At 44.2% G+C, this 8479-nt stretch overlaps 1 long non-coding RNA gene across 3 annotated transcripts; it reads right to left on the reverse strand.

Annotated features, from left to right (window-relative positions):
* Positions 1-817: 817 nt before the first annotated feature.
* Positions 818-4565, reverse strand: LOC125756641 (uncharacterized). Of its 3 annotated transcripts, none has more exons than XR_007414655.1 (3): positions 4293-4565; positions 3322-3450; positions 818-1010 (listed from the first exon to the last, which is right to left on the reverse strand). It is a non-coding gene; the product is annotated as an uncharacterized LOC125756641 (long non-coding RNA). The 3 variants fall into 3 exon arrangements; XR_007414656.1 differs by having other exon boundaries at positions 818-1050; XR_007414654.1 differs by lacking the exon at positions 818-1010 and adding an exon at positions 1491-1614.
* Between the last annotated feature and the right edge of the window lie 3914 nt (positions 4566-8479).

Genomic DNA, 8479 nt, shown 5'->3' on the forward strand with positions numbered 1-8479 from the left:
GTCTGTTATACTAAATATGTATACAATCTAGAATTACCACTCTGTCCACTTGCTGATGTAATAATAACAATGGGGTTCTGTATGTAAACGTGAAATTAAAAGCACAGGAACCTCTAGGATTTGCACCTCCACCGAAAGTGCAACCACTCCATCAAGGATCGAACCCGCACAGTTCAGATCAGCAGCTGACCATTATAACCACTGTATTGCAGCGGGGGATGTTCACTTGGTAATGTAGGTTAATGTTAAGGATTATGGAAAGAGCTGTAGGTTGAAGAAAGACATGCAATTAAGCAAGGAGCTGCAGACATTATGCAGTTTAGATATTTCTGTAATCCAAAGGGCTGGTGCTCAGGGCATGCACCTAAGGAACTCCTGTTCAGCGTCTCTTTTCGAACCAAAGCTTAGCAGAATTGATGTTCCTGTCTAGATATGCCCCTGAAAACCACAGTTAAATAGCTGCAAAGTAAACACTAGAAGACAGAAAAAAATCCATCACTTGTATGATATTAAACACATCAAGATGCAAATACACCAAACACCTGGACTGTGAAACGCATTGATTGAAAAGATATCAGTTAAACAAAGCAGCATAGCAATGAACTTCCATGTAGCTGCCACACGGCAAAAAGCAGGTGGCTCTGGTGCCATGAAAAATCTATAATAACACTTGTTGAATATAGCAGGATGTTTTGTATGATAAATGTATAAATTACCACTCACAGAAGCTGACATGCTATTTTAAAAATCAGCATTGCAAAAAATAAGCAAGAAAACCACGTGACGTGTGAATTTACCATTCATAATTTAAGGCTAAAGGGCCCCTAAACAACCCCGGAGTCTAAAATTTGTGACAACTGCACGCTTGTACAACGTGAACATGTTGTCACATGAATTTTTTGATTAAGTGGTGTAATAATGAAGCCACAGGGGATAGAACAAACATTCCAGCTGGTTTCAGTTTCTCGCTCAGCCTGACCATCCTGAAGAGGGGCTTCCTCGGTGTGCCACTGTGCCAGAGCGGTGCGGTGAGGAAGCACAGTCAAAGCACTGGCGAGATAAACCAATTCGCAACACTTGTGACAACCACAGATACTGCATCATCACAAAGCCAAAATGCCGTTTCGTATTGCAGAGGACTATTCAACAGTCAGCGTTACTTAATGTTGCTCATAGGCAACATTACACCACTTCGCTAGCAAAGAGGACTGGTCAAGCGCTGAAGAGGAGGTGCGGTTATTGTTTTTAGAAGTGGAGTGTCTGACATTCGCACAATGTGATTCCTGCGGCCCTCTGTACGAATTAGCGAGCTTGTTTGGGAGGTGTAAAAAAAAGAAGTCGGAGCCTGCTGACTGGCCCTTTAAGAGAATGTAAATATACACTAGAAGGAAGTACACTTGTAGACATATTACTATAAGCTATAAAAAACAGGCAATTAACATGCTCAATCCATGCAGCATAGGGATGTCTCACACCTTTGCAAGAACTTTACTATGGTGGCTGCATGTTTGTGTAGGCCAGAAGCAGCAGGCACGTGGCTTCCATGAATTTGACCCGTTCGTTGAAGGGAAACTGCTGCTCACATCCTTGTAGCACTGCTTTTGAAGATGCTTCCTGCGATAACAAAATGACCACAACACAATTATGGTCTGCAAATATCGACAGATGACCTACATTGCTGCCCTTTCTCATTAAATTCAGCTCTAGACTAAACACTGCAATAGTGGCATCCTCCTACATTACAGGGCATCATACTGCTTTCCTTGGCCTGGTTTTTAGTTCAATAATTGTTTTCACCCATAACAGAATGTAGCACTAGTAAAGATTCGGTTGGGGAGGGTGCAGTCGTAAAGTGTGTATGCAAAGTAAGAATATGAAAAAAAAACAATGGCATAATTTCACATGAGATATAACAATTATCATAATTCATGTAATGTCAGACACCAAGAAGTGTTTAATTGAGCAAGTTTTGACCTTAAGCTATCACAAAACAATGCCCTTTATGGAAAGTGGGATTTGCAGAGTGAACTCTGATGATGAAATTGGCTGCCTTTACTGGCTCTGTAGCTGCAAGTGCATTGCTAAAGCCGCTTGAATGCACTTAACAAGCCTGTGTAATGGTATTGACAAATGGACAGAGAAGACAAACTCATTCGTTCTCACTTAGCTGCCATCACAGCAATACGTTGCTTCGTGTCAGGTTTCCTGGTATGCAGAATGCACGAACTTGGTGGCCGTGCCATACCACAGTAAACATGATCGACATCTGCTCCAACTGCGTAAGTAGCTGGAAAGTGCTAAATTACACAATCAGCTGTACCATGCACACATAATGTAAATTCTAGCAGTGGCAACATTTCGCACCTCATAATAGCCTATGGGCATTGTACTCGTTGATGCTGCCAGCTGCATTCCCTGTTTTCATTTCTAGCATGCATAGCACATGCACACAAAGCACCCAATAACTGTGGGAAGCAGAATAGATCGTCCGAGGTAATCAATAAAATTGATTGACAAGAATTCCACACATCACTCAAGCCTGTTGTTTAGCATAAGTGATGAGAATGTGCAGCCAAATGTACACAGCAAATTCAGTATTGGCCTTGAAGAATTGCAAGATAGGTTGAAGCTTTCCAGAAACAAACCGTATACAGTAAAGTCTGTCCCAGATACTGAAATCATGAAGTTATAAATTTTAAAGTGGGCCGCTATATTCTTCAGGCACCATGCATTGCATTTATGAAAACGCTAACATCCCTGTACAACAATGCGTGCTGCAAGAAGTCATAAACCTTAATATTTTTGGCACAATGCCATTTCCCAGTACCACGTTTTACAGAAAGGCAACATTTTCCTTTGCAAAACTAAGCCATGTTCCCAGGCAAAATGCACTGTCCATGGTGACAAACATGGAGTACGCTCTTCTATACAGCTTAGCTGGTTTACTGGAACTAAAAGCTACGGTAACGCTGTCTTAATTGAACTGGCTAGCAAGAGCCTTCTCGCTGCTGTTTATGTGAAGTAATTTCACCTTGGTGGAACGTCACAAGAGTAAGTGGCACATAATAATGAGTGCGAGAACACAGTAACAGGTTGTGCAACGGCTACCAGGTATGCCCATTCGTGGAAACTGTGGGCTCTTCCCCCAAATGAACCAGTTGGAAATAACCCTTTTGCATGAATAAACTTAAGTTGGTTGCTGGCATACATAACATTGTTACTCTGCATTTCCATCTCAATTATCTAGCGCTCATTGTTTCCCTTCGACATGACTAGCTCAAAACAAGATTCTTCTTCATTAAATGGAACTTTGTACATTACCTTTACGTTGGCTACAGATGCTTATTTCTTCTGCCTGAATAAGCACCTCCTATAGCATACTTGCCTCAGCCACCTTCTGGACTGCATGGTCAGCACTCCACTGTTTGTTGTGGCACTGCTGTTTGCTACCTGCAGTACGTTGCAAAAAACTTCAGCATTAAAAAAAAAGGTTAAGAAAAGCCGAACCAGGTGTGCCAGCAGCACCTTGCCCTTTGAGGAGGGAGGAAGAGCTCTGATAAATGGCTAATTCAAGACAAGCGTTGTTCTTCACAAGCTATTATTATGCGATGAGAGGTGGGACTTCAATACACGGACGCACATATAGTGCTAAAAGCAATTGAAAATTCAGCTGAAAGTACGGCTTGTCAAATTAGGTCAACGTGCATAAAGGATAAAAATGGGGCAAACCAACTGAACAAAATACAATGTCATGCTGCAGAAATTGCATTTTTAGCAAATCTATGTTATCTATTGCTTGAAAGATGATAAGCAATGTCCAAGAATGCTAACCTAAACGCTTTTGAGGGTCACGTTACTTAATGACAAATAAAATGCACGCCTAAAGAAAACATCCCTAAATACACTTTATTTCTCCCACTGTACCGATTCACGATTCACACGGTGGCTGATGATTATTCCTTCAGAGCTCGTGCGAACGAAATGGATGTTGAAGCTTCGGTTTCACGGCGTTACTCCAAGTAATTTGTCAAGAGACATGCATAAAACGCATGACAATGGTGAGCCTGACAAAAATGTTGTCTCCTTTCAGCAAATATTAGCGTAGAGCAGTGCGTGCAAGCGAGCTAATTACCAAAACTTTATAACACTACCGACTACGTTCTTGACAAATGTCATGCGCGAGCACAATCCTCACAACTACAACCGCATACACTACCAACACGTTATGCGATTTTCTTCGGCGACAACGCGTACAATTAACTCACAATGTACGAAGCGTAACGTTCACTTACCTCTGGCAATAAAAATACGCTGGCAGCGTACACTGCTGGATGACCGCCGGTTTTCAATGGTGCGCCAAGCGAGGAATCGCCGAGCTACCGGCCGTCCCCGAGCGTCAAGGCATTTTCCAGGGCCACAGAACGCGTCGTCGACAAAGGATTGCGGCGCTGCTACTCACTGACGTGCGGAAACATTTGAAGAAGGTGTTCTTCAAAACTATGAATCGCGTCCGTCGGTCACACCGAACAAAGCAGTCGCAGAGATTCGGCATCTGGTGACTATTTGCCTGGTACCGCGTATAGTTGCGCTTACGTCAGTAACCACGAAATACATACAACAATGCGAGGCAGCGCGTTAAAAGTCGACCGCACAAACAGAACTCGGCACGACGATCACACGAACGCAGAACTATAAAAAAGAACACGTGTCCAAAACTATGAATCGCCTCCGTCGTCATAACGGGCAGTCGACTCCAGCTACGTGGCGCGCCTGCAGGTGTAACCACTGCGTGCGAGCCCGAAGTTGCTCCCGTTGAACAACAGTGTGCGCACAGGCTCGCAGGTCGACGATGTAGCTCTGAGAAATCGGAAAGAGCTTAGAGAAAGGCTTTGCCCGCGTGGCGATGGTGCAGTTGCAGCTAGCGATTGCGTGCAGAAACGTTCGTTTTTTTGTTTAATAGTTTTCTCGTTTAAAGCTTTAAATAAAAGCTCGATATAAATTGTAAAACGAAGAAAAGAAAACTCTGGAGACCATGCGGGCCGGTTAGCTTCTTCTGAACGGCACATGCTGGCGTAGAGAACAAACATGTAGGAGATATTTTTCCGTTCTAGTTTATTAACATTATTTTTCACGCAGTAATGTTTGAGTACAATGATTGAAATATTCATTGACAATTATAGCGGTTACTCAAGAACAAAAATAAATGAACAGTGAATGAGACGCAAAGACAGATATTTTCGCGCAGAATGTGAGTAACAGTGAAAGGAAAAGATAGGTGCATATAAAAAAGAAAAATAATTAATTAAAAGTAAGAATCAGCGAACAGTCAAATGAAATTTATGTACACATGAGGGACCTCCCTTGATGTTTCACGCCCACTCTTGCAGGCATACTGGATCCGTAGAAGCTCTGAATGAGAATCGATGCCTTTTCATTGCACGAGTTCTTTTGCATAACGTCATGGAACAGGTTGTCTTTTTCTTTTTAGGCATGTTGCGTTGGAGAGGCTAGAAAGATTTGCAGTCGCACGCGAGCATGCACGAACCTCTCAAGACGCAGCTCGGAATGAAATTGCAACAACCACGAAAATTCCAGGGTCGGATCTAAGAGGAACAGGGTACCGCGTGCGCCCCCTTCAGGGGGGGCCGTCGCAGCTCCCTATTATGTCAATGTATGCGGCTGCCTTACAATGTATAGGGCTGACGACGCCTATGAGGGTACCGGTGCCCTAGACGACCGTAGCGGCGGCCGCTACGGGTCGCTGCGAGCGCCTGCACCCTAAAGCTTTACTGCACCCTAGAGTTACTGTAAATGTTACTTTTATGTGGCGGAGTTGCTCATCTGTTTTCGAAACGCCGCTAGCAATCGTGCACTGCAGAGAAGCTGATGCGCAGGCCGCCGCCGCTGCAGCGAACCGGTTTGTACTCCCGTGCCACAGTCCCGAAAGGAGGCTTTCATAAAGGGACGCTTTTCACCAATACGAAGCAGCGCCGCATGTTCCTTGTGTCCTTGTCTATTAGGCACCGTGGAACGCCGCACAGAAGCCTTCGCGGTAGGGATGTCCGAAAAGCAAATTTTAGGTTCGAAGCGAACAGTGATTACGTCGAATAATTTTGAATCGAATAGTTCGAATAGTATGTATCACACATTATATATAAAAAAAATTAGCATAAATATTGTCGAGGCCCAACTAACCTGCACAGCGTTTTTTTTTTTAATTGGAACGAGGCATGTGCGACTGTCATTCTTTTTGCTGCAAGTAAACGCTACTAAACTAAGCGCTACGCTACTAAACGCTACGTTTAGTAGCGTTTAGTAGCATCAAATAGTAGCAGAATTTCAATTTCAGTAAGATGCAAGTTATAACCGATAAAATACGTCACACTTTAAAAATTACTATACATATAACATATTATAACATATAAGCCCGTATAACAAGCTTTTAAACTTAAAAAATGATCAGGGGCGTAGCCAAGAGGAGGGTTGGGGGTTTCAACCCCCCCCCCCTCAAAATTTTTCAATTTTGCTTGCGCATATATTCACGCACACATACAAACACACGCACGAACATACATAAAGTATGGTTGAACCCCCCCCCCCCGAAAAAGATTTCTGGTTACGCCCCTGAAAATGATTAATCTATGTCGGAGTAATATGTTAATTTAACCTTGAAGTGGGGCTTCGCGGCATTGCGCAATTTTGTTGGTTAGGTGCTTTCACGGCATTGCACTTTCAGGCTGCAGTGAAACCACCTTCACAGGTGGGTTACATGCCGTCCAATATACGCCTATTCGTTCATTATGAATACTTTGAAATTTCGGAACCTTAAATTCGTGTCGAAGCGAATTCGAATACTATAATATTCCTTCGAACATTCCTAGTGCTCGAATATTCGCACATGCCTACTTCGCGGCAAACAGACGCAGACAGTCTGCCAGTATGTCAGGACGGCAGCAAAATATTGTCTACCCTCGTTGCTCGCGAGGGTAACATGCACAAAACAACAAATTTAACCACTCTCGGTTGACCTGAAAAAAAGGTTAAAGATTTAAACCGCTCACATAGAGAACAGTGGTAGTTGCACGCTCCCCAGGCCTTCTGTAAACGCATCGTGTCTGAAGAAAAAAAGATCACAGTTTCACCGCAAGCGCGAAGCAATGAATGCGAAGGCAACAAATTGTAATGTTATACGAAGGAAGGCTGGCAGCTAACTCTTTTGGATCCGATCTCGCGTAACTATACAAAACGTTGGTGTAAGAGAATACGGCCGCTCCAGGGAGAGGTGCGCTTTTCGCAGTCTCTTCGCGTTGAGAGCGCGCGTAAAAGAGTATACGAGCCGTTTGCTGATGCCTGCGAGATAGCGAGCGCGCAAGCGATCGTGAACGCGCTTTTAGGATCAAAGTTCGCAGTTGCTGCTCAAGCAGCCCCCCCCCCTCGCATCCCTCCATGCTCATTCAAGACGGGCGGGGCGTTTCGTTTCTGCTTAAGCAGCATCGACGGCAGGTCTAACACGGGGGGGGGGGGATGTTATCGCATGCGCCCTCCGAGTGACGCAGATAGGCCAGCTCGTTTGATCTCTGCATCAGCCGCTATCGTCGCCGCTGCTCGCGAGCTTTTACTCACGGGTAGAACCTACGATGCGCGGTGGGATGTTATCAATTTGGACTTTATACTGAACATGACGGCGACGACAAAAACCCGTCGAGAGTGCCGATATAATTGCTATCGCAAGAAAAGTAGCCACGTGACGGTCTTTGGTTGGAAAATAACTTAACAGCGCAGTCAACTTTAAGACTTTTCGACTTTAGGACTTTTAGGACTTTCTTTTTCTTTAGGACTCTAGAACACTCTCTCCCTAAATAAAAATAAAGCAATATGTCCGTTGGCAGTTACGAACATGTACTCCCTATTTCCATATAATGAGAGCCATCTGTAAGTTCTACGTAGATCTTGTTCGTGGATCTGAAGGAATCTAAAGGACAGTTTTTGCAGTGTAGCTGTGTGGGCTTAACAGGCACGTCGACAACACTGGCGTTTAAAGGGTAACTTATTGTGCGACGTAACGTCAGCCCTCACATTAGAGTACACTCTTAAAAAAAGGGTGTCTGTACTGACTACCTTCGGGTGGTAATCGCCTTGCTGCACATATGATGACCTTTTGGGGTGTCAAACGACTCCCTTCGTTCTTCAGACCAACGACTCCCTTCTTCACAAGCAGAGAGAGAGTATGTATTACTCCCAACGCAGGAGTCTACGCGACTACCTTTTATTTCCCGCTAGTACTTCCAGGTAGTCAGGGTGACCCTTTGCCATGGTAACGCTGACCCCACTGGAGCGTTCCTTTGACTCCGTTGTCCTTAAGGACAGTGGTGTACATCACTCCCCTGGCAAGAGTCAGTGTGACCACTTCGTGGTACTCAATGAGACACTCTGCAACAATAATGCGTTTATTTTTCTTCTCGGTCGATATTGATGAAAC

Source organism: Rhipicephalus sanguineus, unplaced genomic scaffold (assembly GCF_013339695.2).
Source record: "Rhipicephalus sanguineus isolate Rsan-2018 unplaced genomic scaffold, BIME_Rsan_1.4 Seq3552, whole genome shotgun sequence".
Lineage (NCBI taxonomy): Eukaryota > Metazoa > Arthropoda > Arachnida > Ixodida > Ixodidae > Rhipicephalus > Rhipicephalus sanguineus.